Here is a 21,316-nt window from a genome sequence, read left to right as displayed (position 1 = left end):
CCTCACCATGCGGTTTTCTCGCGAAAATGGCCAGTGGTGGCAGTACCTAAATTCCAAATTTTTCTCCTTTACTGCTTTATACAAACTCCGCGCTCAGGGAATGCAACCTCTTTGTCATTTGGACGCGGTAGTCTATATAGAGACAGGCCGACTTTCGGTTGTAGCTCAGCCTCCCTTTTAAGGAGCAGAATACTTGCCGGAGACTTTCTTTATGTAGTACAAATTTAAGGGACGCACAGCCGAGCAGAGAAAGCAAGCAATACATGAAGCATGTTTCTGTTGATCTTGAAGTATGGAAGTTCCAGCTTGACTGACATTTGGAGCCTATCCCGAGGGGCATCCACTTGACGCATGCGAGGTGGTTGAGGGATATTTCTCTCGCGCTACGCCACCGGCGCTTGTTGTGTGAACGTCCCGGTAGGCCAGACATTCCGCCCTTGACATCGTGGTGCGGCAGGCGTAGGTGCGGTCACAAGTGGACCAGACAGAAGACGGCCTGAATGCAGGCCGTCCTGAAGGATGGGAGGCAGGGGGTTCAATGTCCCAAGATGCCGCTGGCTAATGCTGTCCAAGTTGATCTGCCGTGGAACTCGGCGTGCCGGTGACAGCTGATATGCTCCGTACGCGGAGCGTGGAAGGCGTCAGCTGAGCGTGACGCGACAGTATATCCGCAGGCGCGGCGGAAGCGTCGCGTTTGTCAGAAATTTTCGCAACACCTCGGGTATGTTCGGTTTCTTGGCGTCCAACGCTGTGCCTTTGGGTTGTGGAGCACGCATTGTGCAGGTCTGCTTCGCTGTGAGATAGCGCAGGCAGCCCAGAGTGTAGAGCGTGTTCGGACAGTGACCGCGGCAGACTTTCGCCTACATCACAAGTGGAAATGAGAAAAGAGGCGTGGGAAGGAGTGACAGAATGGACGGGCGGAAGGACTTGCATGCCGTTTCTTTATTTGAGGAAATTTGGAATCGGGGGGATGGCACGGCTGAGTTAACATACTCCGTTTCAAGCAGGAATCAGTGGACGCTGTGCAGGTAGAGCTTGTGTATTCCGCCAAGAGCCGGCGTGTGAGCCACAGCGTATGACAAGAGGATGGAAACATTTCTGGCCTATACAATTGTCGGCTGTTCAATATACAGGTGTACGAAGTAGGAAGTACGCTCATGTCGAGGAAAACTGTCGCGTGCATTTGAATATTCGCCACAAACAATCTCTGTACTAATCCCGATCGTCTCCGAAGTGGAAGCGTCCTTTAAAATGGGAACCGTAAAATTAGCAAGCACGAAATTAAGAATGGTTGCTCACTGTTACTGACGGCCGTCGCGGTGGCTCAGTGGTTATGGCGCTCGGCTGCTGACCCGAAAGACGCGGGTTCGATCCCGACCGCGGCGGGCGAATTTCGATGGAGGCGAAATTCTAGAGGCCCGTGTGCTGTACGATGTGAGTGCACGTTAAAGAACCCCAGGTGGGCGAAATATCCGGAGCCCTTCACTGCGGCGTCCCTCATAGCCTGAGTCGCTCTGGGACGTTAAACCCACATAAACCAAATCAAATCATAGTTACTGACGCGCGTACGAGAATATGCGATGATAGGCGTGAACCCAAACTGCACTCAAAGTGAGACGCTCTCTCTCTCTCGCTGACCCCTCTCCCTTTCCTCCTTACTCCAGTGTTTCAGTGGAGCGCGAACCTGTGGAAGTGCGGGTGATGGTCCGTAGCGCCAGATGAGCGCGATTACGGAAACGATGCGCGCTCTCTGCTTTGCCGCGAGACCACTCAGCCCGAAGGCCGTCCATCACGCCGCGTTCATATTGCACGCCTCATCTAACACCGCGGCATCCGCCGGGTTCACCGGATGAGCCGCCGTTGGCCGTGCTGGGCGTGGGAGAAGCACTGCAGCTTTCGCGTTTCGCAGAACCCCAGGATCGAGGCTATCTCCTGGCGACCGGCACTCTGCCGCTGACAAACGCTTGCGAATATACGGCGATTTCTCTGCACCCGTGAAAAACTAATCAGAAAGCGACGGTCCGCTTGGAAATAAGCCGAGATTCCGTCAGTCTACTACTGATCGCCCTCGTGGCAGCTAACTGTTGTCCTCCCGCGTCGATAGCGTGGTTGTTGGCCACCTGCGTGGAGACGATTAGAGGAATCTGCCGCAGGCCAGCGATACGTGTAGCGGCTCACTTCGACGCTCGTTCGTAGCAAGGCGCTACGCAGCGGCCAATTCCATATTCGCGTTGTCGGGAGCTGCACCCACCCCCACTCCGCCCATCGTTCGTCCCCCTCAACGGGGCTGTGTGCAAATCGAATTGGAATTGCCGCACGCTCGGCTTTCCGTTTCTCGTCGCCGCAAAGCGTTCACAGGGACCAAAGAAATGCCTGGCTGTGTTTGCTAAGCCGACAAATAGGGGCCATATAAAGGTATGTCTCAATCAGTCGGCCTTATCGAATGAAGTGTGTAGTTGACAAAAAAAAAAAAAAAGATGCATCGGCGCACTTCGTGCAGTGATCAAGAAGCTATAACCTGAAATGAAGTAGCGACGACCCGAAACAAGGTGTGGCGCCGCGGAGCTGCGCCAACATGAGCCCATCAAGGAAAACAGCAACAAGAGGGTGCTGACAAGCGCGCCTGGATCAGCAGAATGGCCGTTAGGTGAGCCGAGGGACGTGGCCATGTTGCGTTCTGTAGGACCGTTCCCATCTATTTTTGCTTTCTTTACTGCGCCGCCACGTCAGCTCGCTTACATCACACCGCCGTGTTTCGTAGTTCCCCCTGAATTCACTTAGTACGTTTTCCGCGTGTACCGTGTATGGAACTTACTTCACTTCGAGACGCCACCATGAAGGCATTATATTGTTACGTGACAGCAAGCCGATGAAGGCAGGACTACATAACAGATGGCGATGGAATGATTTAATGGCGGTGGGCCTAGCGCGGGAGCTCCGTGCCGTGCCACTGCCCACTTTGTCGTCTTCGAGTCCGTGACACTACCCGGGGCCGCCGAGCTATCGTCCCGATGGACCGGACTATAGAAGAACGGCAGTGAGGAAGGCTGAAGCTTCAATAATATGATAATACGCATGTGGCATAAACAAAGGCGGAATCAAGTCATAAAACAAGAATGGCTCCTGCGTCTCATAAATAGCACATTGTACATATATGTGCAAATATATTTCCGAACCCCTAGCCCGTCGCCCTGTTTCTTTATTTGTTTAATGCAAAATGCTCGGATGGATATACTTCCAGCGGAGTTATTCGGGACACGAAAACGCTGTTCGATGCTATGAGCTTCGAATAACAGGTATCGGACGTCGTTTGGGACGACCAGGGACATTCACGGGCAGGGCTGAATGCCACGCGTCAAGGGCACGCAGTTTGCGGGGCATTCGAGTCACGGTGACCCAACTTCGCTTCTCTGATGGCCGCAGCTGCCTTCGCATCGGGGTAGGCCTAGCGATCCCACGGGTGCCCTTTCGGTGTCAGAGGTGACCTCCCGCCACTCCGGCTCATCTCGGCTACGCGAACGCAGACGTCTTCGTCGACGCGCGGCCGGAAAAGGCGCCGCGGCAGGCAAGCGTCGCGCCGCCTCTCTGAGAAACCGGTTTGCGTTCCTTTGCGCCTCGTCGGCGTCGTTGGCGTCGTCACCGGGGCAGCGAGCTGCTTTTTCGCCGTCGCCTGCACTGGTTGGTGCTTCGTGCTTGGCGTACGCGCCGTCTGCTTTTGATTCCTTTTATTTTTTAGCCGCTCTCTCTGACTCCTTCATACCCTCACGTCGCCTCTGTTTGCAACAAGTTTTCAACCGATGACTCATCGTCGCCCGGGGCAACCGTTGCACCCCTTCGCTCCCGCGGAGCCCAAGGATTCGCTTCTCTGCCTTGGCCCTGCTGGTTTGGGCGTTTGAGTGCTTGTGTGTCAGTGAAACAAGTGTACGCATCTAGAGCGCGAGGCGTCTGAATGATGTAAGCCGGTAACAGTTTCGAACGATTAACGCTTGGACACTCAGAAAGTGTTACGCCAACACGCCGGAAAATGTTTCTTTCAAGTCTGTCACGTATCAGAAGTCCGCAAATAAAGTACGCGGACTGTTCACGCGGCGGTGATGACGGCGGAGGCGGCGATGAGAGTGAGCAAACTCGTATGCGAATAATGTGCTCAACAGACAAGGCTGGAATATCTGCGCCGATTCTCGCTTGAATCTGGCCGTTATTCCGTCTATAAGGCTGCCAAATCTTTCTGTAAGGCAGTACTGTCGAGGTGTGCCGGCTGTACCGTATCCTCCTCGAAACATGGTAATCTTCGAATTCAGCTCCTCTCGGAAAGATTCCCTTTTCCTCACGACGGCTTCCTTACTGATGCCAGGCTATAACTTACAACCCTGGTGTATGGGTGAGGCTTGCGATACCAGAGTGCAGCTGCGAAGTTTCACGGTTTCACTGTGTCATTCCTATTTGGCAGTCGAGGCTGCGTCCATCGGGAAAGAGAGTAACGGAAAATAAGCACGGATTTTAAACGTGCTTCGCTAAAATGAAATTCCTCTGGGCGTGCGGCTGGATTTGATGCGGCCTGGTAGTTTTGCGCAACCAAGAAAGCCGAGAAGCCCAGACCTGGAAACGCAGGCTGGAAAGGTTACGCAACCGCATTTCTCAGGGATTTGGGACAGGAAGAAAGAGCTGATGGGAAAGGGGGGGGTGAGAGAGAGAGACGAAGAGTCATCGGAACCTAGAAGCTGATCAGGAAACGCTGAGCTCAGCGTCGCGCAAAAAGATCGTCCGAGCACATTTGTGCTTTTCGGTAACGGCCGCCCGCGACATGGGACAGGCCGCCAGCTGAACATTATGCCCTAGCTCTTTCATCGTGTTTTATTTTGTTCTGTTGTTAAGGGAGCATGTATATGCTGTGCCCGCTCCCTCGGCGTGATGCGTGAACTCGTCCGCGATCGAAGTCTTGCCTGTGGGTGGCAGCCCTTGATGGATTTTGTGCTATATAAATAGCGAGCGTTATAAACGCTTGAGTTTCCTCGCAGCGATCGCTCCATACTGCTGCAACGGAAGACGTTGGGAAATCACAGTCGCTGGAGTCCAACGCTATATATAGCTGCCTAGTGCAGGGCTGTTCAGTGCTTTTGCCTTTTTTTCTTCTCCTTGGTCAAGAATATGGCCAAGACTCGTTTTCGAATAGCTGTATGTACTATAGGCATATATAGGGTGTTTCACGTAAAACTTTGCACAATTTTTAAATATAGCCTTTTTGAGTTAGAAGAGCGCTTTTTCTGCACAACATTGTCAACGGTTTGGTACATCAGAACATAATCTAAGATGTGGTAATTGGCAGGTTGGGTAACCAATATTGAATAGTTAGCCTTTTAACTAATCGCCGTTAGGCTCCTTAATATTTGAAAGGTGTGTAGCCCACCTTAAGTAATATCCATGTCAGTTTTTAGAATTTAGAAAACGCGGTTGCCATCGGTGCTGTGGCTCGACAAATTTGCACGTTAAACAACCCCATGGTGTCTGTTTCGCTTTTCATCTTTCACTCCCTCCTTCGTATATTCCCCCCCACTGCCACTGCGCGGTTGAGGTGTCCACCGTACCCTACAGAAGGAGACAGTTACCGGGCGGCACCTTCCCACCTTTTAGCACAACCCATTCCACAGCTCGTCCTTCCTAACTATAACCACTTCAGAGGTGTGCACCGAAAGTTCGACAGGTACTGCGACATTTCGTTTCCGATAGCCTATTTTACTTGACGCTGTTTCTCTCCAGTCTGCAGCAGTGACGGCATTCAGTTGGCACTCCTGCAATGCCTCTCTGCAGCAAACTGGATGTCTCGGATGGCAACGCAGCGAAAGACTCGTTCTGGTCAACGGCAAAGTGCTCGTACCCGAGCGACGCTTTGCATATTTTTTTTTTGGGGGGGGGGGGGGGATATTGGAAACACAACCGCGCCCAGTCTCGTTTTCTAAAAACAAGAAAAAGGAACGGTTTTGGTGGTATTCTTCAAATCACGGAGCTTCAAATACCAGTGAAAAACAAGCAACGTGCGCCTGCGAGAGAACAACGCATCGAGGAACCATGGTGGTGCCGGCAGGTCGTCGTAGGCGTATCTGAGCACTTCCGGCACCTTCGTCACATGGGGTGCCTTCTGAATGCTTTCTTTGATTGGCCACCTTATGACTTTGTATTAGCGGTATTTCTTGGTATGCGCTGGCCTTAAGACCCAATGTATTAGCTGACTGGGTATTAGGAAAGTTCTTTCTGTGTGCAAGGCATACTCTGCATTACTTATCATTTATATTTTTCTTTTTACAGAAGCTAATCCCTCCCGCTGTTTATTCACGTGCTATTTCAGTTTTGTAATAGCAGGGTATGTGCCTTTGTCGCCTTATTAGGCTCTTTAATTGAACTGACCAGCACTCTTAGAAAGCTCACAGCTCATAAAACCTGCCAGTGGTGTATCTACTACAATAGTTAACATACCCCGTTGCGATATGCTATCCCTAACCAATAATTATTGCCGACATTCCCGCCAAAACCATGATTTAAAGCTATCCTAATGTAGTTAACACTGCGCGCATATCCTGTCCACATTTAAGACAAAAAATGTTCGAATATCCTTGCTCGGTCATCCGGGGTATACAGAAGGCAGGAAGATGGGATTCTTACTGCGTTATACTGTGATGAATATTCCAGTAGGCAAAATGAGCGCGGCTTGTCCTATGACGCATTCCGTAAGTTATAAAAGGCATAAACTATCCTAAGCTGATCAAATCCAACGAGCGCGCGGCGCTGTTAAGAAAAGTCGCAAGGACACCGCCAACTGCAGGTATAGAGGCATGCGACAGGACTCCGACATCAATCTTAATAATAATTGGTTTTTTGGGAACGGAAACGGCGCAGTATCTGTCTCACATATTGTTGGACACCTGAATCGCGCCGTAAGGGAAGGGACAAAGGAGGGAGTGAAATAAGGAAGAGAGAGGTGCCGTAGTGGAGGGCTCCGGAATGATGTCGACCACCTGGGGTTCTTTAACGTGCACTGACATTGCACAGCACACGGGCGCCTTAGCGTTTTGCCTCCATAAAAACGCAGCCGCCGTGGTCGGGTTCGAACCCGGGAACTCCGGATCAGTAGCCGAGCGCCCTAACCACAGAGCCACCGCGGCGGGTACATCCATCTTCCCCAGGGCTAGTTTCGAGCTGATGCGTATATACACCGTCTCGTGCCTTCAACAGCGTGAATAGCTTGTAGTCAGTGGGAAAATGTGCGGTCAGGCCGGAATGAAATGCGAACAACACCCGTAAACAAAACCAAACATTTTACCTGTGCACTTTCAGCTGCAGCGTAGCCTGAGTGGTGAAGGGTCTACCGAAGTGCATTCATAAACGGGCTCTAGAAGAATATCTCATTGCAAAGTAGAAAAGTTCAGCATAGGCGTGTTCGCGTCTCATTCCGGCCTGAGTGCACCTTCCTCAGAACGATGCCACGGATGGTCGACCTCAATTCAATGTTTACCCAAGTGTCGGTGTACAGCAGAGCGTTTGCCACCGGTGCAATGCCAGACCAGGGACAACCTCAGCCACTTCAGATATTTGACATCACGCGTGAACACGGCTGCTACTGGCACAAAGTGCACTCACTTGTATACAGAACGCGCGAACGGTGTGCTGTGGAGCACGCTGACGTCGTTTACGAGAGCGTATAAGGCACGAAAGGTTATCTCGACGATCATGCGATTCGGATACTGACCGTGGGTCACCTCCAATGCGTCAGAAAAGCTGTAGAGCAGGCGATGCAGCGACAAATGGCGCAGACTATAGGCGGCTGGATCCTTCGAGCGCAATATCGACAAGTGTGTGGACGTCTGCAAATATTTTTGCAGGCGCGCATATAAGGATGTTCGGAATAATCTATTGCTTTGCGAGTGAACCATACGCGCGCCGTGCAAGGTCACGTGATTCTGCAGGCCAGGCATCGCGAAAAAGGGCACAGCGGGCGTACAGCGGTGGAGCCCAGTCGCTAATTTCGTTCGGCACGCCCCCTGAAGACCTTCGTGGGGGACACCGTGGCGAAACCTCGCGGTAGCACCGTGCCCGCTGTGGAAACGCGTCACGCCCGGAGAAGGGAAAAGAGTCTGCGTCTGAGGGACCCGAGCCGGAAATTGCGATTCGCCGCAGAAAAGAAAAAAGAAGTCTCAGACAGCGTCCGCGTAAGATGTCGTCCTCCTGGAACTAAAGGGGGGCAGCGGGCGACGTCCTTGCAGTCACGCCGACGCGACGGAAGTGTGGGGACACCCCTCAAGTGACAGAGAGGCGAGCGAATGAACCAGAAAAAGAAACAGCAAAGTGGCAAGTCGCGTTTTTTTAGTCCTCTCTGGGATGCCGCGCAGTCGCATTCGCTGCCCACGGCGTAAGCGGGCGAAGTGTTGTGCGAAGTCGACGCGGTGCGCGCCATTCGCCGGAAGTCATGATATAAACGCCTTTGTGCGAGTCGCATCAACGGCGATGTTTCAAAACTGGCCCGCCCGCTAGCATTGACGCTAGTGTGGCCATACGCTGCGCCGCTATCGTGGTCGCATATTTTTCGCGCCGCGAGCTGCCATGTGCGTCCAACTCTTTCCTCTCTTCATGGCCGCCTCACTTCGCACTATTTTGTACAGGGCGCCGCCATGTTCCCTTCTACGCACACTAGGGAAAGGAGTATTTCTCTCTCTCCGCAATCTCCACCGGTATCTCGTGCACTGTAGCCAAGAGAGACCGGTGTGCGAGCCGGATGGAAAGGTCTATACGCAGCATGTCATCGCTTAGTGGCGTTTTTTCGCAGAGTACTACGCTCTACTGTACTGTACTGTTATTTGCTGCACTCTCCGGGGCCATATGCCGCACTGCGGAAGAAACCTATAATGACGGTTCTACGCATCGTTTCGATATCTGATGGTGTTAATGGGCTCGCGCTTTAGCCCCTTCATTTCACGTCAAACGCATATTGTTAGGTGTGGTTTGCGCTTTGACGGCGTCCGCTGCGTCACCAGACGCCGCAGGCTATTTATTGCACCTGTGTGCAAAGTGGTGTGACGACCCCCCATAATGCGCAGGTCCACACGGGACGGAGAGGCAAAGAGACACCGTATGGCTCAGTTTAAACAAACAGGTATATTCAATAATTATACATGATTATGATTCAGAGGCTGGGGCGTCCGAGCTTACGTGCCGACGACTTCATGGGGACGAAGGAGTGGCTCCGGAGTTGAGCTCGAACGGTTGCTGGCAGAAGCTGCACGCCGTCGGGCTTCGGCGCTGAAGGCCCCCTTGGCGAACGATGTCGTCCTGAGCGTTTTTTTCTTCCGTACTCCTTGTCGATTTTTATATCCTTCTTATTCCCCACATTCCCTAGGTTGAGTTCGCCCACGCCGGAGTGGGAGGGGCCTAGGGCTTTCACTTGGGCGCACAAACACACCACCGCACATATGGTCTCGCCCCCGTCACGTGTTGAGTCCGAGAGAAAGAAGGTTGTTGTCGAGGTAGCGTCGGCTGTGGTCGACGGTCTCTGGCCCGCTGACGGTTCCCGCGGGTCACCGACCTCCGTTCTCCATCAAATGAACTCGCCACTCAAGGCCGGAACGCGAGGCCACTAAAAGGCCGGGGAAGTGGTCCCTTGTCCTGGGATGTGCTCAGGAGGGTTGGTGATGATGCCCGCCGTCTTGTCACGGGGCCAGGCCCGCCGAAACGAGGCCCCTTTGTCCCCGGCACGGTCACGGCAATTGGGGAAGATAACGCCCGTCTCCCCGCGGCGGCGGCGGCGGCGGCGTTCGACACGTGCCGACACTATGGAAACGGGGTGCGGTTGTGCTTAAACCCCTTCGTTCTGGTCGTCTCCGTGCGGTCCATGGCGGCAGGCCCGAAAGCAATCCCACTCAAGTTGCTTGCAGCCATATACAGCAGAAACATGTGTGCTGGCTGCTTCCAAAACGAGATTGGCTGTCGCCGATCTCCTCTCTTCCAGCTGAATTGTTTTCCCTTGAGTGCTTTTGCCGCCACCGGGGGCTTCGTCTACGCCGCGCCGTCGAACGCGGACCCTCGTAGCACACACAAGGAACGTCACACTCGCTCACCCTCAAGAAGAATGTTCTCCGAACATTTGACTCCATGCAGCTCCCCTTGTCTTTCTGAATCGCCTCGCACAGTGCGTCCGACAAAACACTTTTCGCTGCACTCAACACCACTGCACAACACCATATGCCTCAGCTGTTAAAGCTGGCGTCTCCAGGGGCAGCACTGATCTTCTTTTACAGATAAACATGAAACTCAGCACCCAAGCCTCTCCTTTCTAGTCCAAACTGGACGAAATAAATTTACCACAGTTACAAAGGAGCTCCCACTTCTAGCACGATCACGGCACAGACAAAAATATAGATAACGAAAGGAAGTAGGGCAGGTTCTGCATGCGCTCCGCATGCTCTCCTGTGAAGGTGTTACTTAATGACAGAAAGGTTTAACTACCAACTCCGATATCTTAACACATAAGCACATAGCAATGTTATGAGCTGCGGCATTACACAATTCTAACCAGTTCGCAACTCCGCTCTGTTTACGCCATTAGTCCGACTTAGCTTTCCGATTTCGCAGCGGATATCGGCCTTCATGAGTCATACTAAGTAAGTCTGTGACCCTTTGTCTGCTTTGGGACTCGCGAGGGCTCGTGGCAGGAGCCTCTCCTGGCGTTATCTGCGCGGCAACCTCGCGCGCTTCTTCTTCTTCTAGCAATGCATGAAGTAAATCCGGTGGCATTCCGGCCGTCACCTCTGGCGCCTGCCGAACAAATGCAGGAGAGGGCGTTTCTTGCGAACTATCTGCGCGCCCCGCTTCACTTCTGTCCCCATCAAAATCCGCGCTTTCCCTTTCCTCATTTCGTGAATACTGAATCGGTGCCGACTTGAGGCGATTTGCGAGTATCCTTATCAAGCGCCGGTTCATGTCTCGGACTCTGAAGTTTACCGGAGAAAGCTTCTCGACAACCTCGCACGGTCCTCTCCACTTCGTCTGGAACTTACGAGCTAGCCCAATCTGCCTTTGGCAGTTTTCAATGTACACGCTGTCCCCCACATCAAACGGCGCGTCTCTAGCACCGCGATCGTGCACCTCCTTCCTGCGCTTCGCCGCTTTCTTTAAGGCCTCCTTTGCGATGTCCCTCGCCACTTGTAATCGCGATTCTAGCTCAACCTTATAGTCGTCCAGTGAAGCGTATGGGACACGACGGGGGCCCTCTGGCACTTCACTAGGCTGGTCCGGGTCTCGGCCGTAGAGAAGAAAGAATGGCGATTCGCCCGTGCTCTCGTGTGCTGCGGAATTGTGGGCAAACATTGCATACGGGAGCCACAAGTCCCAGTCCCGCTGGTCGCGCGAAACAAAATGCGACAGGAACCCGGCCACGGTTTGGTTCAGTCGCTCCACCGCGCCGTTGCAAGCTGGATGGTACGGTGTTGTCTGCTTCTTAGCGATCTTAAGCAGCTCGCAAACTCTCCTCATTAGCTGCGACACGAAGTTTGTTTCCCGATCTGTCAAGAGTTGCCTCGGGGGTCCATGTCGGAGCACGATCTGTTCGACAAATGCTCTTGCAACCATGTCTGCCTTCTGATCTGGGAGTGCTACCGCTTCCGCGTATTTTGAAAGGTGATCGACAAATACTAAAATGTATTTGTTTCCGGAAGTGGTCGTGGGCAATGGGCCCATTATGTCCATACCTGTCCGCTCGAAGGGAGCCGAAACCTCAGGGAACGGCTGAATTGGAGCTGGTCTTCGTCCCTTGGGTGTTTTTCTTTCGAGACAGGAATGACACTTCGCACAGTAGTCTCTAACATCCTGTCGCATGCCACTACAAAAGTACAAACGCTCCACACGCCTGCGTGTCTTCGCTACGCCAAAATGACCGGCGCATGGCGCATCGTGAAACGCGCGAAGAACCCTTTCTGTCCACGACCGAGGTATGTGTTGTATATGTGGTTTCGGTTTCGGTTTGGGGATCACCTGCCGCCAGAGGCACCAGTGTCGCTATGTGTATATATATGACTGTATGTGGCAATAAACCGGGGATGGTTTTGGTTGCTAGCAGTTCGTGTACTTGAGCGGCACCCGCTGCTACAACAGTATGACGACTCTCTCCCAAGCGATTTTCTCTGGTCTCCCTTTCCTGGTTGGCCTCGTGAGCCGACACAGGGTGCCGTCTTTGCCAATGAAATAACTTAGCTGTTCGGGGGGAGACGGTGCGCCCTCTAAGCTTTCGATTATTCGCTTCAGGTCAGGATCTTTGCACTGCTCTGTGCGTAATTCGGCGGGGTCGACTACGGTGACAAACTCATCTATAGCTGCCACGGCAGCTGTGCGGCTGTGTGCATCAGCATTCAGATGTGTCTTTCCTGACTTGTGCTCCACTTCAAAGCAGTATTCCTGCAGGTGTAGATTCCATCTAGCGAGTCGCGAGCTAGGGTCCCTGACACTCATCACCCATTTCAGAGGATGGCAGTCTGTGACTAGCTTGAATTTGCGGCCGTAAAGGTAGCATCTGAAGTGCTTTACTGCCCAGACAACGGCGAGGCACTCCCTTTCCGTAGCTCCGTACTTTTGCTCTGTGGGGCTCAGCTGTCGGCTAGCAAAAGCAACGGGATGTTCTTTGCTCTCGATAACCTGAGATAGCACGGCACCAACTGCGAACTTTGACGCATCTGTGGCCATAACGAAGGGCAAATTAAAATCCGGGTGGCGCAACAGCGGTGCACTCATTAGCTTCCTTTTCAGGGCCCCAAAAGCATCCTCCGCGTTTTCGTCCCAGCGAAAAGCGACATTTTTGGCTGTTAGGGCGGTGAGCGGCTTAGCGAGCTTGGCGAACTCCTCTATGTGCCTTCGGTAGTAACCGATCAGGCCGAGAAACTGCCGGACCTGGCGGACGCTAGTCGTGGATGGAAAATCCGAGACACACCTTAGTTTCTCAGCGTCCGGTCGCACGCCGTCAGCTGAAACAACATGCCCGAGGTATTTCACCTCGTTTTTGAGGAATTGGCACTTAGAGGGCTTCAGCTTGAGACCCGCTCCTCTTAGTCGCACCAAAACCTGCTCAATATCGCGCAAATGGTTCTCAAAACTGTCACTGTATATGATTATGCCATCCATATACACGAAGCACAGCCTCCCCAGAAGACCTGCCAGGATAACATCAGCGGTTCTCTGCCAGACAGCAGGGCTGTTGGCCAGACCCATCGGCATTCTTTTCCATTCATAGTGCCCTGAGGGCGTGTTGAATGCTGTTTTCTCGGCATCTGCCGGATCCATTGCTATCTGCCAGAATCCCGCCGCCATGTCCACTACCGTGAAGTACCTGGCAGAGCCCAGCTGAGAAAGCGTCTCCTGTATATTTGGGATAGGGTATGGATCGATGCGAGTTACGGCATTTAGTTTGCGGTAGTCCACTACCAATCGATACGAGCCATCTGGCTTTTCCACCAATAGTGCTGGTGCTCCCCAGGGTGACTTTGAGTGTTCGACAATGCCGCGATCAATCAGGTCCTGCACCTGCCGCTCCATCTCCTCACGTTGGGAGTAAGGAATCCTGTACGCACGCTGGTAAACGGGCGATGAAGTGCCGGTTTCTATCCTGTGCTTTATAACGCCACAGCAGCCCAAATCCAGGTTGGACGCGGCGAATACCTCCGAGTAGTCGTTCAGCAAACCAGCCAGAGCCTCCCTCTCCCTGGATTTTACGTGAGAAAGATCGAACGACGCCTTTGGAGCAGCCGAAGGACTAGCATGCTCTACAGTTGCGTGTACCGTATCGGTGGGCTCACGTTTCTCTATCGCAGAGGTGAATAAAGCCAATGTTTTGTTCTTGGGAAGGCTCAGTGGCTGCTGGCTACAGTTAACCACCCGTAGGGGCACTCTGTGGGCGTCATTAACTGTCACGAGGCATGCGGCTGCCTTCAGGCCATTGCTGAGAGAGTCGACCGGCTCAAGCACTCCCACGGCGCCGCTCTCTACATCTGAAGGCACACACGCGTACAAAATGTGCTCCGACCAAGGAAGGACGACCGCCTCATCGACCAGCCTGACGGCAACCCGCGAATATACCTTCTCCAATGATCCCACTGTTTGACGGGTGTCAATATCGGTAATGCGAATCTCAGCCCCTCTCCTGTTCAAAAACGGAACTTTTGAGCCGCCCGCATTAACCTCTTCCTCAGAGAATGAGACTACTACCTTCCCTTTTCTCAAAAAATCCTGCCCTAATATACCTGACACTCCGTTTGGCAGAGACACCGTGTCCGGGCATACGTAGCAGGGGTGCTCCAATGCAATTCCGCCGAGAGAGAAGTGTAACCGGTAGAGTCCACTTATGCCAAGAGGATCCCCCGTTATGCCTACAAATTTGGTTGCCATACCACCAGACGCTTCCAACACCTCGCGGTCCCCCTTCCTTCGAAGCGTGTTAAAACTGCTCTCCTTAAGCAATGTCACCTTTGACCCCGTATCTATCAACAATTCCATGCAACAACCCTTTAACTTGCAACGCACAACAGGGCATGCCTCGTCGGCCACACAAACCACCACCACATCATCATCCACTGCTCCCTCCCCACGCTCCTCGGGATGGGGAGGACTATCTAGTTTTTTGTCTCGGTATCTGGAGCCCCGCTGTAGGCTTGCTTAGGGCGTGTCTCGCCTGCTTCTCTTTGTGGCTCCCCACGGCGCACGTTTTGGCAGAACCTGGCGATGTGTCCGCGACCCTGGCAAGCGAAGCATACGATTTCTTCAAAATCTCGCATACCGCGCCTGTAGCTTTGTGGCGGTCTCCGGTTTCCAGCGAATGGGCGCTGTTGAGCGCGCGCTTCAACCTGGCGTTCCACCTGCTGAGATAGCAGCTGTTCTAAGCGATCTAACCGCTCTGTCAAGAGAGCAACCTCAGGGTTGAGCACCGCTCTCTCTATGACGCGTACTCTCGCTGCGGCTGTCGTTAACGCCTCATTTCGTTCCTCATCCAATGCGGCCGCCACGGCTTGGTCGAAATTGCTCGGCTTGCGCGAGAGCACGAACCGGCGCACGGGGTCTTGCAGACCAGCCACGAACAAAGCGGTCATTTCCTCTTTAAGTATATCCTCCGCGTATTTCTTCTTTAGCTGGTCTCCTTCCTCCTCCCTGCTTAACGTATCGCGTGCTAGGCGCTGAAGCCGCGACGCAAACGTTCGCACGTCCTCCCCTACCATCTGTCCGGCGTCACGGAACCTCTGTACCCGCACGTGACGTGGTTCAGTGTCGAAATGCTCAAACGCGAGCTTCTTAAATTCCGCAAATGATTTTGTGGATTTTACTTTTTCGTCTCGCCATGCAAAATCATGAGCAGCTCCTGCCATCTTACACCTCGCCATCCCCAGCATTTGAGCATCGGACCATCCCCCCATTTTCCCAATCTCTTCTAGCATGGAAAAGAAATCGCAGATTGGAACCCCGGTCTTATCTCCCGTAAACGTCGGAATGACGCTTCCTAATGCCAGCATGCTTGCTCCGAGCGACGGCTGTGGAGTGGGAGCTCCCTCAGATACATTTTTTTTTCGCTCAAGCCCTCCGGTGTCTCAAGCCTCTCAGATGGGGGCAAAAGTCCCACAATCAGTCCCGTGATTCCCTTTTGATTACAATTTTGAAGTCATGAATGTCACAGCATTCAGAGGACATTTGCTTTTGAGACCCCACTCCTGACACCAGTGTGACGACCCCCCATAATGCGAAGGTCCACACGGGACGGAGAGTCAAAGAGACACCGTATGGCTCAGTTTAAACAGATATATTCAATAATTATACATGATTATGGTTATACATCAGAGGCTGGGCTGTCCGAGCTTACGTGCCGACGACTTCATGGGGACGATGGAGGGGCTCCGGAGTTGAGCTCGAACGGTTGCTGGCAGAAGCTGCACGCCGTCGGGCTTCGGCGCTGAAGGCCCCCTTGGCGAACGATGTCGTCCTGAGCGTTTTTCTCTTCCCTACTCCTTGTCGATTTTTATATCCTCTTATCCCCACATTCCCTAGGGTGAGGTCGACCACGCCGGAGTGGGAGGGGCCTAGGGCTTTCACTTGGGCGCACAAACACACCACCGCACTTATGGTCTCGCCCCCGTCACGTGTTGAGTCCGAGGGAAAGAAGGTTGTCGTCGAGGCAGCGTCGGCTGTGGTAGACGGTCTCTGGCCCGCTGACGGTTCCCGCGGGTCACCGACCTCCGTTCTCCATCAAATGACACTCGCCACTCAAGGCCGAATCGCGAGGTCACTAAAAGGCCGGGAAAGTGGTCCCTTGGCGTGGAATGTGCTCGGGAGGGTTGGTGATGATGCCCGCCGTCTTGTCACGGGGCCAGGCCCGCCGAAACGAGGCCCCTTTGTCCCCGGCACGGTCACGGCAATTGGGGAAGATAACGCCCGTCTTCCCGCGGCGGCGGCGTTCGACACGTGCCGACACTATGGAAAGGGGGTCCGGTTGTGCTTAAACCCCTTCGTTTTGGTCGTTCACTCTCAACGAGTATGGCTCGGTAATTGGACGCTGCTGTCACCTGGGTCGTCTCCGTGCGGTCCATGGCGGCAGGCCCGAAAGCAATCCCACTCAAGTTGCTTGCAGCCATATACAGTAGAAACATGTGTGCTGGCTGCTTCCAAAACGAGACCGGCTGTCGCCGATCTCCTCTCTTCCAGCTGAATGGTTTTCCCTTGAGTGCTTTTGCCTCCACTGGGGGCTTCGTCTACGCCGCGCCGTCGAACGCGGACCCTCGTAGCACACACAAGGAACGTCACAGTGGTCTAAATGTTTTGTTGGCTGGGAAATATTCGTAAAGGCTTCCGGGTGCCTTACTGAACGGCCCAAGAGGATCGACAGGACTCTCATAGCGTGTGCGCGAGCGCTGCAGGCAGATTCTGATGTTAGCGCTTGTTCAAGGGTGTTTGTGAATAGGTGTGCTTGAAAATTTACGTCGGAGCTAGTATGTCTATTTATAAGACGAAGTTCAGCTCTTTCGAGCAGAGGTTCAGCCGAGTAAGTTGGCGAAAGCCCCCCCCCCCCCCCCCCCCCCGCCTTTTCCCCCATTTTATTTTTTTTTCTTCATATCGCACGGCGAGAAGCGGTCCATTGAAGCGCGCTTTTCGTTTTGTGCTAATCCAAGACATCCGCGCCGCTATATCGGCCCACTTGCAGGACCCCATTTCCCCCCTGATACGATTCCGGCATGTAGCGAACCTGTTCAACTACCGCCGTGGTAGAAGCGGAAGTGGGGGGGGGGGGGGGGGGGGGGGCATACGACGGATGGCAGTTTGAGCGAGCGGAGTGCGTGTCGCGTGAAACCTGTAGTATAGTATGCGTTCCATTAACTTTTTATTTCTCTTCTTCCATTTCCTCTCCCTCGCAGCATTCCAGTCCGACGCGACGCTTCCTGGAAAGACGTCGCCGCCTCCGCGATCGGCATCCGGCACAGCCACTTCAACCCCCCTCGGTAAGTGATGGACCGCCTCGCTCGGCGGTCCCTGGAAAAAAAAAAGAATCGATCAACGCGCCCGTCTCCAAAGGGAGCCGCCTTTGAACGCGCTGGGGAAGAACCCCTAGAAGAAGGACCCATCCGAGAACACCGCGGCACCTCAGCTCAGCTGCTGGTCGGCACTCAACGCAGGGTTCAAAGCCCCGAAGCAGTGCCGCTGTGCATGCTCTGAGAGAGAGCACCCTTTCCGGGCTGTCCGTTTCTTCTGAGGGACTCCGCGTGCTCTCCGTCTCGCGCAAGCACGCCCGAGGGGGTCTCAAGAGGCGCACAAGCCACGTCGTCTCGCGGAAGTGTTGGGCTCGCCTATTTTTAGCGGCGCCCGGACCGACGGCTGGCGCACCGAGTCGGATCTCCTGGAAACGCGAGGGTTTGAAAGGAAGGAAGGCTGTTGTCTCAGTGGCAGCTGAGCTTGATGTGTGGGTGCGGGTGTAAAATGCGCTTCTTTAGTCGCTCTCAGTCGCACTTCGGGCCTTGCCACCGACGACCGTGCTGCCAGGAGTGGGAATCGCTCCCTCTTAAGACGGCATCATTTCGTGGTCGCCGTTTGGGATCAACGTTGTCGGACCCGGATTCGTTCTGCGCCCGGGTTCGACAGCAGTTAATCTAAATTTAAAAAGAAAAATAATGAAACAATAGCGAGGTATATGCAATAACTACGGGTGCACTGTCCAGAACAAGACTGATGCATTCGGAGCCAAGTATACAGGCGTTCGAAGGAGGAAAGGTTTGCCCAACTTATTTTACTCCGTTGCAGATGTTTTGCTTTCGAGGTCGCGTAAAGCGATCATAATCAGATTAGGGGCACCCAGCTGTGACGGGCTCATTACGGGAATGTTCGCGACTTGAGTATCGACGAATTTTTCTCCCTTACAAACGCGCCGAGCGCGCATGTAAGTTCGATAATTCCGTCGTCGCGACGGCGATCTTGATTTTCCTGAGATCTTCTTTCCAGAGGCAGCAGGTCATAATAATTTCCTCTCAGCTCGGCCTGTCTCTCTTCGAAGATGAATCGTCTCTTTTCCTGTGTTTATTTCCATGGGCCTTCCTTGTGGTATAAACTCATTATCCCCTGAATAGGTGCTGAGCTTTCATTTTGCGGTTTTACTGCTTGGCTTTACACGACGTCAGGCTGCTTCTGCTCCTTTCAAGCGAACACGCAGACTCTATATTGTATTCCTTCATAGCTTATTGGGGTTTAAGATGTCTCCGAAGAAATTTTAATTCCCTTTGTCCCAAATATTACGTTTTCCACGAAAGCGCCGCCCTTTGTGGTCTTTTGTTTCTTCTTCTCTTCCTCCATCGTCTTCTTCTTTCCTCGTCTTTTCATGCAATTCTGCACTCCCAAATTTTAATCTATTCATGGGGCTGCGATTGCGCAAGGAAGCCCCTAGGCGCACCTGAAAGGGAGCGGTAATTCCACGAGACCCTTCCTTTGACAGCCCCTAATGCGAGCCCTCTACGCCGCCGCCAGGCTCCTGCTGGCTTTCAGCCGCGCGGTAGATGCCTGTCCCCATCAAAGGGAGCCCCCGACCGCGTCTCGCTGGCGACCCCGTACCCCGCAAGACGACGACCGCCGAGCCGACCTGATCGCACTGGCGAGGGCGTCGCGCATGGAGCCACTGTAGCCGCGCGTTGAGCAAAGCACCGCGTTGTGGCCTTCCTTTGGTGTATGCACGTCAACGGTCGCGCGGACACCGCCGCTCTTTTTCCCGCCCTTTCTGCGTCCGACGCCTGCAGTCCACCTGCGCGCTCCTCCGGAAAGAGGCGGCCAACAATTGCTGCAATGCCATCTCCCCTAACGAACCTCAGCCGCCGCTGCTGTGGGCTGATCCTCTCCCGTTAACGTGGCTGCGATGCTCTTCGCTCTCTCTCCCGGAAGTGAGCCCCCTTTCGGCTGCACCTCGTCTCGGTAATTGCGTGCAACGTTGGAGCAGCTGGCCTTGACGCATTGTCGTTAGTGGAAGGGACGCTGAGGGCAGCACCGTGCGATTCTTGTTCTCGGTAAAAATTGATTTTTTTCTGCTCTTTTTGTTTATGTCCATGTTTGCTGGACAGCAAAAGGCGTTTACTTGTGGAAACGGCCAGCGGCGACGGCACCTGTGTTTTGATTTTGACAATCTCCGATTTAAGTTAAGGGAGCCTCTTATTCGCAAGATCGCCGTAATCAATCGATGCAGGCCGACTTCATTGTGCCCACACAGTCTCCATTTAAAGGTGATCTTTGGCCGGCGAATGTGTGTGCCGTTAAGCAGAAATATTCTGGCGTCTGCACTCCCTTGCGCTCACATTCGTGCCGATCGAACCAGTGCGTAGTATGCGTATACGGTGCGGGCGGTGTGTGTGTGTGGTATAAGCTCCACCTTGACGGAACACGTCGTCAGTCGTTATCGCCCTCACATCTAAATGGCTTCACCGCGATGACCCGGATAGCGTCGTCGAGTCCGATAAGCGGGACTGAAAAACACTTCCCGTCACTCGTTGCATGTTGTTCCTGTGTCTGACTCACGGCTATGTTATTGCACCGTGACATTTTCCATGCTGGACGGCCGGCTGCTGTCCCAGCAGTGCGCGCAACTACGGCGTGGCCGTCGGCTGTGTTTGCGGGGAGGAGGCGTCGCGATGGGAGCCCTCTCTCCGTCTACTTTTCGGTGCTACAGAGCCGGCACTCGTCGCCTCTCTCGCACAACCCTCTGCCGGCTGTTCGCCTCCTCGGCCGGCGGGCGGCCAATTAACCGGGCTCCGTCCCCCCACCCCCCCGCCCCCCGGGTCATCCTGTCGCGCTCGCTTCCCGCGTTGCGAAGCCACGTGGCTTCGCCTCCCGTTGCTGCTATTATATATGCTTGTTGTTTCTTTTCCTCCGCCTCTGGCCGCTCATGCGATGCTTCGTTCTGCAGTCATCTCCTTACATCATCTATCGGGCCAGACTCCGGTACACTTCCACCACAGTCCACAGTGTTTGGCCGCAGGTAGGCGGAAATGCTACTATATCGTCTTCAGACGCAGCAGCGCGCCCAGAGAAGTGACGAAGGTGTTGTGTGCTTCCGCTGTTCCTTTTCAGGAAGTGAAACGGGCACCCCAGCATCATTACATGTTCGCCTGTCGTCTTTATGGCTGGCTTCCGCAACCGACGACGATGGTTTATTTTCAACATTGAAGTGCAACAACTGGCGGCGCTCTCAGGAGGAAACCCGGAAAGCAACCTCGAAGTTACGCGGTCGTTAGGATGCTTGCCATACAGGATCAGTTTGTCTTGGACAAATGGCTCCTGCGATTTCATTTTCTCTCGCCGAAAATTCTTGTGAGTGACAGCTGGGGCACTCCTTCCGAGCCTTTCGAGTCTCACAAACTTCGAGCTACTGACGCGTTCTGCGGCCTCGCTGTTCAGGAATAAAAGAACTCGCAGGACTGTGTAACGCGACGTTCAGCGATAGCTGTGTAGGCGTCTAGTTTTTTGGGTAGAAAAGATAGTGGTCTCATATCGGACTGGTGTAGCGGTCACGTGATGCACCCCTGCACTGGCAGGCGGCTGTTCCAAGCAGAGCCACCCGTTGGCTTATGCGACCCAGGTTGACAGTGACATAAGGTCACTTGACACGGACATCACATGACCGTGACGTTAACGCACCCACCGGTTATGCCGACGGCGACGAGAAAGCCACGGACGGGCGCCTATAACAGCTAACGCTGCAAAAACAGAAAACGCGGACAAATTTAAAGGGCCCCATACACTTGGAACCAGCCATGAATTTCCTGATCAAGTAACTCTCCGA

At 53.7% G+C, this 21,316-nt stretch overlaps 1 protein-coding gene across 2 annotated transcripts in view; it reads left to right on the top strand.

Annotated features, from left to right (window-relative positions):
* The window catches only part of LOC144122047 (uncharacterized), a 214,512-nt gene that overhangs the window by 55,107 nt on the left and 138,089 nt on the right, over nt 1-21,316 (top strand). Inside the window, exon 2 of one of the 2 annotated variants that reach the window (XM_077655562.1) lies at nt 17,421-17,504. The exons of the other annotated variant lie outside the window; for it this stretch is intronic. The gene's annotated coding sequence lies outside the window, so the exon portion shown is untranslated. The remainder of the gene's footprint in view (nt 1-17,420; nt 17,505-21,316) is intronic. 2 annotated transcript variants of the gene reach the window in all.

The sequence above is a fragment of the Amblyomma americanum genome, chromosome 2 (genome assembly GCF_052857255.1).
Source record: "Amblyomma americanum isolate KBUSLIRL-KWMA chromosome 2, ASM5285725v1, whole genome shotgun sequence".
NCBI lineage: Eukaryota > Metazoa > Arthropoda > Arachnida > Ixodida > Ixodidae > Amblyomma > Amblyomma americanum.
The sequence above is the reverse complement of the archived record's forward strand: the minus strand, read 5'-3'. Positions and strand labels throughout refer to the sequence as shown.